Genomic DNA, 10255 nt, shown 5'->3' on the forward strand with positions numbered 1-10255 from the left:
AAGCAGAACAAGAGGCGCGCTTAACATCACCAAACCTGAGGTCGAGGATTCAGTACGTTTCTTACTAGATAGTAGGAGGTACTTAAATAATTGTACCTCGTAAAGAATACTTAAAACCCTAAACTAACTAAAATTATGAGTATTCTTTTCCCTGAACAAAACATTGAATAAACAACAGAATAATAATATGAAAATACGTTCACATTGCATACGACATCTGCGGCCAGACACCAAAACAACAACACCGAGTACTGCTGGGCTCGCGGCCTGACCACCACCTTTAAACACTGTAGAAGAAGAAGCCAAGCCAGCAGAGGGTAAAGGGTAGGAAACAGTGTATAGGATTAGAGAACTCTGGGTCTGGGTGTGCTGGGGAAGGTCCATTTCTTGTCCACTGTTTGAAATGTTTAGAGCAGACAGCTGAGTATTTGTTGCTCTCCGCCCCACGCCTCTGGTACATCTAATTTCCCACAAATTTCGTCTCCATCCCTGTGTTTTATATGCAGGGAATGTCGCCCAGCCTTTCACACCACTCATATATGGGTATTGGTCTACTATTTTCAATGACGAAGACTTGGTCGCACTGTCATAGACTTGAAATCCCCGGAGACGATGTTGTGCGTCTGGCAGCAACGCGCGCCATTTCGCGGGTAACTGATGTCTTGAATAAGTACATTTTTACCGCGCAAAGCAGGTGATGTCACTTATTCTGACTTCGTGAGCTTTCCTATTTATCTATTCATGTATATTTCATGGAGGCATAGCTTACATGATGACTTTCAATTTTACATGTGACACGGATTTTGTGAGTGTTTATTACAGTATAATTTCACTCAATTTAGTGAATCAGAAACCGTAGAAATATCACCAGAGTGTGTTTAAATGAATACAAAGATAAGCACATACTTTAATTTAACTCTAAGGTGTCTCGTGCGTCATATATAAATAAAAAAAAATTCAAGAGAGGCTATAGCCTACTCGCTTGAGAGACCAAAGCAGTCCCTCCACCAAGCTTGTAGCCTACATCATTTTGGTGATGTTAGATGCGCCCATTAGAGGAGGAAGGAGTTGGTAAGTGTAGCACCCCTTCAACCCTCCCTCATTGACACTTTCCCTCCCTCTCACAGGTACTGGCGTGGAACAAACTTACCGTACTTCACTGTAGCCTACCGCAGGAGTCCAGGACCTTGCCGAAGCTTACCCTCCTCGTGAGTACTGGTTCTTGTTCTTGTTCTTCTATACTCAGCGTCAAAACTTTTCATCCACACGAGTCAAGGATATTCCCTAGTCTTACCTTCCTTGTGTGTGCTGGCCTTCGTGCTTGCTCTTCTTATTTCCTCCACTATTGTACCTTTCCTCCTCACGATTCTAGGATCTTGTGTTGGTCTTGATGTAATTAATGTTCCTGTATCCCCCATGTCATAACTTGTCATTCTATTCCCTTGTAACAGTGTGTGGGTGAGTGAAAAGGGAGAGATAGGAGACGAGAGATGGTAAACACAAAAAAGAAAGAAGAGTAGGAAGGGAAGGAACGGGAGGAAGGATTGATACGAGAGAGAGAAGAGAAAGGAGAGATAGGAGGCAAGAAATGGAAGACGCAAAGAGGAAAGAAAATTAGAAGTGTAGGTAGGAAAGAGAGAAGGGAGAGAATTAAGGGAGGGAAGAACAAAAATAAATGAGTTGGGGTCGGAGGGAGAGGTGAGGAACGGGAAATGAAGGGCGGAGGGAGGGAGGGGTAGAAGTTTGGGTGTGGGCTATTATGAGTCTTTTGTAGTGTTATGAGGGTTGGAAAGGGTTAATGAGGGATTGATAGATGGTGTGTGTGTGTGTGTGTGTGTGTGTGTGAGTGATCCAAGCATTTGAAGGCGTGAAGAGAAGGAAAAAGAAGTGAAGAGATAATAGATAAGGGAAAAAGGAAAGGGAATATTAGAAGAAAACAGAATATTGAGAGAGAAAAAAAAAACGGGCGGAGGAGGAGGAAGAGGAGGAGGAAGAGTTAATTTCTGGCACGCGCTGCATCCCTAAAGTCACCAATTATTGCACAGGGGGTCACAATAGAGGGCTGGGGGAAGGGGGAGAGGGGGGAGAGGGGCATGATGGGGGGGAGGGAGAGCACGAATCTTTTAATGAGGGACAAAAGGAGACGTAACCTAAGACACTACCTCCCCTCTGTCCATATTAATCTCCCCCTTACTCACCCTCACCGACCCCCCCCCCCCTAACACACACACACACACACACACACACACACACACTCCCTGACTTCTTTTCCTCATTTTCCCTCCTTTTATACCTTATTCCCTCCTCCTCCTCCTCCTCCTCCTCCTCCTCCGTTTCTTTCTTTCCCTGCATTTCTTCCCTTCTCTCTTTCCCATCACTTGCATGTTCTTGATTTCTTTCACATCTCTTCCCTCTTCCCTCCTTCCAATATATTCTTCTACCACTTCATCAAAGGCATAATGGGGTAGGAATACTACGTACACTGAGACCTCATCAACAAAACACATTTCACACAAAGGACTGAACAGAAGACGATCAGTACCTTCAGTAAGTTGATTCAGAGAGAGAGAGGAGGGAGGCAAAGACTATAGCGTGTTTGAGTCTCCTTCAATCAACACCCAAACTTTCTCTCGTTCAGACCACACAAGATCTCCTTCCTTTACCCCAATCTCATCTTCCTTCTCCTCCTTCTTCCTATTACCCTTCTCCTATCCTTTCCCTTCCCTCCCCCTCCTCCTCCTCCTCTCCACCCATACTCACTCTATCCCTCGTTTCATCTCCCTCTCTCCCTTCCTCCTCCTCCTCCCTCCTCACGCGATAATCACCCAAACTCAACCAAAACCAGGCAACAAAAAATAGGAGGAAGACCAATTAAACAGTCAGAGTAATTTCCTTTCTTTCCTTCTCTTCCTCCTCCTCCTCCTCCTCCTCTAATCATTCCTGACCCTCCCTCACCTACCTTCCCCCTTCTTTCTCCTCATAAGCTTCCCTAATACTACTCACTCCCCTCCTCCTCATCTTCGCCTCTTCCCCATACTCATATACATCCCCTCTTCATCCCCTTCCCCTTCCCCAAACTTACGCGTGACACACTTCCCCATCTCCCTCCCCTCTCTCTCCCCTTACACCCCTATCTTTTCATACATACATACACTTCATACATACATACATACACTTTCCCATCTCCATCTCTCTCTCTCCTTACACCCTTTCCTATTATATCTAAGTCCCTCCATTCACTCTCCATCGCCTCCCCCACACTTCCTTACGCTATGCCCATCCCCTCTCCGCCCATTTCTCGCCCTCCACTTCTTTTACTTCACCTATTTCCTCTTCATCCCTTCCCCTCTCTTTCGGTCACTCATTTCTACTTTCTCTACAGGAGCAGTGATTAGCGGGCTTTTATATATATATAAATGTATGTTTATCTTTTCCCTTGTGCTGATTCCTGTACTCTAAATAAAAATCAACGAACCTCCACTCCTTTATCAGACTTCCCTCTTCCACATTTAACTCCCTCTCATATATACCCACTATATCTACTTCACACGCCGGGTCATATTCTTTAAACATTTCGGGGTCCCAGCACACATATTTGACAAGGCTTTCGTAGGAGGTTCGGGCATTTCCAGGGGGAGTTTTATGACCCTGGTGATAGTTTGACTCTTCTCCTGTACCGTGAACCTATAAAAAAACACCACTCATGAGGACCCGGTTGATCTCTTTGGCCTTTGGAAATAGCAGATATGAGAGGTGGAATCGTCTGAGCACACATATTTGACAAGGCTTTCGTAGGTGTTTTCGGGCATTTCCAGTGGGAGCCTTATGGCCGTGGTGGTAGTCTGACCCTTCTTCTGTACCGTGAGTCTAAAAAAACATACTCCAGAGGACCCGATTGATCTCCTCTTTGGCCTTTGGAAATAGTTGATACGAGCGGTGGAAGCGTTTACAAGAATACCGACCACACTCCTATATACAAGCCATCTGGTGCCGGGGTCCTGCAATGGGGGCGGCTCGTTCATTAGTTTCAATAGTTCCTTTTCCAAGTGCCCGCCCACCGACACTAACAGCCGCCAGGTTAATTGTGTAAGCCCACGTGGCGGTGTTATTACTTTTACCTGGCTGGGGGAAAGGGAGGGGAGGGGGAAGGAGGAGGGTGAGGGATGGGTCGGGAGGGAAGGACAGGGGATGGAGAGAGAGAGAGAGAGAGAGATTTCCGTACATACTTTTTCGCCATTTTTTTTTTTTATGTTCCTAATTACATCCAACCTTCTGTTCATTATTCCTTCTTTTTCTTTTACTAATATTCGTATCTTTTTTCTCTATCTTGTCAGGGCAAACAACACTCTCCATTACTTACAACTTGTTTACTTTTTCACTCGACTTTTCATGTAAGATTTTCCTGTCATTAACGTCTCTTTGAATGTACTTTACTATATAGCTCCCTAACCTTCCTTTTCTGAGCAGTTCTTTTCCTTCCTGCAGATGTGTGGAGCCAGGGAGTGGCTAGGCAGAGGGGGAGGTGAGGGCTTTGATTGAGGCCTTTGGGGGGAAGGGGGGGAGGGCGAGGTGATGGAAGGGAGGCGGGTGGAGGACACGATCTGGGGTAAAGAAGGAAGGAGAGAAGATGAGAAGTGAGGAGGAAAATAATAGTGTAGTAGTAGTAGTAGTAGTAGTAGTAGTAGTAGAAGTAGTAGTAGTAGTAGTAGTAGTAGTAGTAGTAGTAGTAGTTGACACTGACATGCGCAGAGGCAGACAAACTTGAAGAAACTGGTGATATGAGAGAGAGATAAGAGAAGAAGGAAAAGAAACGAAAAGTGAAGAAAAAAAACCGGAAATGGAAACTAAAAACATTGATCAGAAAAGCAGAAAGGGAAGGGAAGGGAAGGGAAGGGAAAGGAAGGGAAGGGAAGGGAAGGGAAGGGAAGGTGAAGGGAAAGATGGGCGTCACCAATATAGCCATTAGTACCTCAAGGAGCGTCACCAATCACTTCACCACGACCTAACCACCGAACTGGATCACTAATTACCGTCCCAATCACCCATGTAAACCCTATACCCTTAACCCATGACTAGAGAGCTTTCCAGTCCTCCTCCTCCTCCTCTTTATTCTTCACTCCTTCATTTCTTCTTTATATCCTGGAGCTGAGTAGAGAGCTTTCCAGTCCTCCTTCTTTCACTCTCTTCTTTTCTCTTCTTCCTCCTTTTCCTCCTTTCTCTCGCTTTTTTTCCCCTCTCCTTCATTTCTTCCCTGTATCCTTTCTTCCTTCTTCCGTCTCCTCTTCCCTTCCAGCTTTTAATTCCTGCTTTTCCAGTCCGCCTTCTTGTTTTCTCTTCTTCCCTTCCACCTTTGAATTCCTACTTTCCTCCCTTTTTTCGTTTTTTTTTCCCACTCCTTTATTTCTTCTCTATCTCCTTTCTTCCTTCCTCTGTCTCTTCCTCCTTTCCATCTTTCAAATCCTCCTTCACTCCTTCCTTTCTTCCCTATACCCTTCATTCACCTAACCTAACCTAACCTAACCTTCCCTATTCTAATTTCATTCACCTAACCTAACCTAACCTTCCCTATTCTAATTTTATTCACCTAACCTAACCTAACCTTCCCTATAGGTACCCTTCATTCACCCTCCTTTCCCCCCTTTCAGACATTTCCCTTCCATCCTCCAGTTCCTCCTCCCCTTTTTTCTTTTCCCTCCCCATTCCCTCCACTAGTTCTACCTCTCCACCCACCCCACTAACCCACCCATTTCCCTCACAATTAATATTCCCCGATGCTCTCCCCCTCCTCCTCCCCTTTGCCCCTCCCTCATTTCACCCAGAATCTGAATAATTAGGCGAGGAAAGAGGGAAAGGGGCGGTGATTAGGGACAACTTTATGATTATTATCGGAATTGATTAGGAATATAAGTTTGATTGAATGCTGATTGTTACTGGAATTTGTATTAGTTTAAGTTTTATTTTGTATTGATTTTATGATTTATTTAATGTATAGATAGAAATAGAAATATATATATATATATATATATATATATATATATATATATATATATATATATATATAGATATATATATATATATAGATAGATAGATAGATAGATAGATAGATAGATAGATAGATAGATAGATAGATAGATAGATAGATAGATAGATAGATAGATAGATAGAGAAGCATACCTACATTCATTACATTCGCACACATATACATACACATTTATACATAGAAGGTATAGATAGATAGATAGATAAATAGGTAGATAAACTGATAGACATTTTTTCCCTTCCTGGCTCCTCTTTTTTTTTTTTCAATTTATTCGTATTTGTGTGTGTGTGTGTGTGTGTGTGTGTGTGTGTCTGTGTGTGTGTGTGTGTGTGTGTGTGTGTGCAGTAAATGAAGCAGCTCAAGGACAAAAAATAAAAATAATAATGAGAATATAATTTTGTCGTTTTTGTCTTTTTTTCAATCTTGCTTTCCTTCTTTTTTACTTTATTTCTTCTTTTTCCTCGTATACATAATAGATTGATAAAAGAAGACAATATGGTCAATAATATAAATGAAGAAAAAAAAACCATACACACACACACACACACACACACACACACACAACGTCTCTTTTTTGCCATTGGAATACCATTAACATAAGCCCCATTGTCGACCGCATTAGTGACGCCATTTACAGGATTTTGGGGCAATTTTCCCGAATTTTGATGGGGAGGAGGCTGAACGGGGGGAGGGGGGGAAGTGGTGGTGGTGGGGTGTATTGGGAGAGAGAGGGAGGGGGTATGGGAGTTATGGGGGGTTGTGGATAAGGAGGGGAAGGGGGATAGGGGTTGTGAGGGGAGAGGAGAGGGGAGGAGGAGGAGGAATATGGGTAGTGGGGTGAGGGGAGAGAGAAAGAGAAAAGGGGAGAGGAGGTAGGGGGCTTCTACTACGCACCCAGTACAGTTCTGGTCTCCTAATTACAGAAAGGACATTGATTTACTGGAAAGGATTCAACGACGCGCCACGAAGTCATACGAGGAGCGACTCAATCTCTTTACACTGGATAAAAGGAGCCTACGAGGGGATATGATTCAAGTCTACAAGTACCTGAAAAAGTTCAATAACGTCGATTACTCCAAATTTTTTGAACTGGAAACCAACTTAAGAAATAGAAATAACGGTTTACCGATTCAGTCGAGTCGATGTAACGCAGACATTGGAAGGAGTTTCTTTTCAAGCCGAGTCGTCCGCCACTGGAACAATCTTCCCTCAGAAGTAGTAAATGCGTATACCATCAACTCCTTCAAATATCGAATCGACCGTCATTTCGTTGCGTCAAGAGTAAACTGAATATCGAGGTGCTTCCATCTGCTCCTCAAGCCCCAAGTGGCTGTCAAGCAGATTAAACCACCAAAGCGTTCAACCAGGTAATGAGCCAATAGTCTTTCTGTTGCCTGCATTTCCGTGTTTCCGTGTTTTCGTGTTTCCTCCTCCTCGTCCTGTCGCCCCTCCCAGCCATCTGCCGCGCTCACAGTTGCTGGTTCGAATATTTCATGGTTGTGTTCCTCCCCCTCGGAGATGCCACCTGTCACCTCGCGCCGCCACCACCACCACCGCCACCACCACCATTCCTTTTTTGTGTCCTCTTCGTCGATACCATTACGATTTATGACCATTTATTTATGTGTAAATTGCCCTTGAGCTGTTTCATTTGCTATATATAAAAAAAAAAAAACAGAAAAGATAATAAAAATAACTGAAAAAAAAACCCCATAGCATAAACATAACATTAAAAACATAACATGACATAAGAATAAACATTTACATAAACATACATAACAGCATAACATAACACACAAAAAAAAAACATAACTAAACAGATATCGAGATAAGCATTAACTCCCTCCATCACCATCACCACCACCACTGACATAATGAGACCGTCCTCAGAATTAAAATCCGTAATTTGATAACTTGCTATTAATACCCCGTCGTGTGTGTGTGCGTGTGTGTGTGTGTGTGTGTGTGTGTGTGTGTGTGTGTGTGTGTGTGTGTGTGTGTGTGTGTGTGTTATTATTATTATTATTATTATTATTATTATTATTATTATTATTATTATTATTATTATTATTATTATTATTATTATTATTATTATTATTATTATTATTATTAATAGTAGCAGCAGTAGTAGTAGTAGTAGTAGTAGTAGTAGTAGCAGTAGTAGTAGTAGTAGTAGTAGATCCTCTCTTACCATCTATCCATCTTCATCTTTCCACAAAGGGTCGCTGATGATGATAACTTACCTTCAAGTGTTTGAGCTCATCTTTTATTGTATTAACTTTTTCCCACGTATTTTTATCTTATTACTTCTCCTTCTCCACCTGCCCGGCCATGTCTACCTCGTGTTTCTTTAATGGGGGATCAAGTCATGGCTTATCATTTTTTTCCGATCCAAAAACTAATAACAGCAATAACGACAACAACACTAACAGCGTAAATATATTCTTGATATGAACAAGAGACAGAGGAGGAGGACGAGGAGGAGGAGGAAGGGAAAGTAGAATGATAAGGTGGTAATGGACGTAGAGGGGAGTGGAAATGAAGGGAAAGGGGATGAAGAGAAGGGGTGAGGAGGAGGGCGAAGAGGAGGGGAATAAGAACAGGGGAGATAGGACAGTGATGCAGGGAGGGAAGAGAAGTGAAGAGGAGGAGGAGGAGAAGGAAGAGGAGGAGGAGGAGGAGGAGGTGTATGGAGTGAAGTAAAACTATTGGGGAGATAATGTAGAAGAGGGGTGAGAGGGGAGAGAAGGGGGAGAGGGGGGTGAGGACTGAGGGACATACGGCAGTGATGGAGGTGATAGGGAGGGGAGGGGGGAGGTGAAGGGGGAGGGGAGGGGGGAGAGGGGAGAGGGGTGGAAAGGTATCAGACTGGAAGTAATTTTTATTGCCACATCTTCTTGGCTCGTGCTCACCCCCCTCCTCTTCCCCTCTGCCCCCTCCCCTCCCCTCCCTCCTCTCCCCCCTCCATCCCATCTTCACCTCCTCCCTTCTCTTCCTCCTCCTCCTCCTCCTCCTCCTCCTCCTCTCCCCCCTCCGTCCTTCTAAACTACCCCTCTTCTTCATTACCCTCCTCTTCCCTTTCTCACTTTTTAACTAGCTTCTCTCTCTCTCTCTCTCTCTCTCTCTCTCTCTCTCTCTCTCTCTCTCTCTCTCTCTCTCTCTCTCTCTCTCTCTCTCTCTCTCTCTCTCTCTCTCTCTCTCTCTCTCTCTCTCTCTCTCTCTATCTATCTATTCCCCATCCTTCACCTCCTTTCACCACCATCACCACCATTACCACCACCACCAATCCCTTCCCTTCCCCATCCCCTCCTCCTCCTCCTCCTCCTCATCATCATCATCATCATCTCCTAAATCTCGCCCCTCATAATTTATTAGTTAACTAGTATGGCACCCCAACCTCATCTGTACTCCACCGCTCTCCTTCTTCCCCTTCCTCCTCCTCTTCCTCCTCCTCCTCCTCCTCCTCCTCCACTACCTCATTCTCTTCCTTCCCTCCTTTACCTGAATATCTCTCATCCCTCCCTTCCTCCCCTTACCTCATTTCCATTATCATTTAAATATTTGTGTTCCATTTTCTTACCTTTCTTCCTTTCTTCCAGTTTTTCCTTTCCTCCTTCATAATTTCTACCATTTCTTGCTTTCTTCCTTCTCTCCTACTCCTCCATGCTATATTTTCTCCTTCCTTCCTTCCTTCCTTCCTTCCTTATCCAGTCCCTCCCTGGCTTCATTTCTTCCTTCCTTATATTTTACCGTTTCTTCCTAAATCAATGAGTGAGTGACTGACTGACTGACTGAGAGACGATGGAGTGAGTGAGTGAGTGAGTGAGACCCAAGAACAGAGTGAGTGTGGGTGAATGAGGCAATGGAGTTAATGAGTAAATCAGAGTGAGTGAGTGAGTGAGTGAGTGAGTGGGCAGCTCGTGTTCCGTGTGGCTCTGCGGATAACAATCTCTACTCCCTCCTCCTCCCTTCCTCCTCTCCTCTTTCCTCTCCTCTCCCACTCCTCTCCCTCCTAACGCCGCTGCACACAAAGGATTCCTCAAAGTGGTTAAAAGAGCTGCTACAGGATCACGGACCCCCCCCTCACCCCCCCTCTCTCTCTCTCTCTCTCTCTCTCTCTCTCTCTCTCTCTCTCTCTCTCTCTCTCTCTCTCTCTCTCTCTCTCTCTCTCTCTCTCTCTCTCTCTCTCTCTCTCTCTCTCTCTCTCTCTCTCTC

The 10255-nt window shown here is 44.3% G+C and overlaps 1 long non-coding RNA gene across 1 annotated transcript in view; it reads left to right on the forward strand.

Annotated features, from left to right (window-relative positions):
* The first annotated feature begins 220 nt into the window (after positions 1-220).
* Positions 221-10255, forward strand: part of LOC127001815 (uncharacterized) — a 16415-nt gene continuing 6380 nt past the window's right edge. The window contains exons 1-2 of the long non-coding RNA XR_007755458.1: positions 221-317; positions 1128-1208. This is a non-coding gene — a long non-coding RNA (uncharacterized LOC127001815). The remainder of the gene's footprint in view (positions 318-1127; positions 1209-10255) is intronic.

Source organism: Eriocheir sinensis, chromosome 21 (assembly GCF_024679095.1).
Source record: "Eriocheir sinensis breed Jianghai 21 chromosome 21, ASM2467909v1, whole genome shotgun sequence".
In the NCBI taxonomy this organism is placed as follows: domain Eukaryota; kingdom Metazoa; phylum Arthropoda; class Malacostraca; order Decapoda; family Varunidae; genus Eriocheir; species Eriocheir sinensis.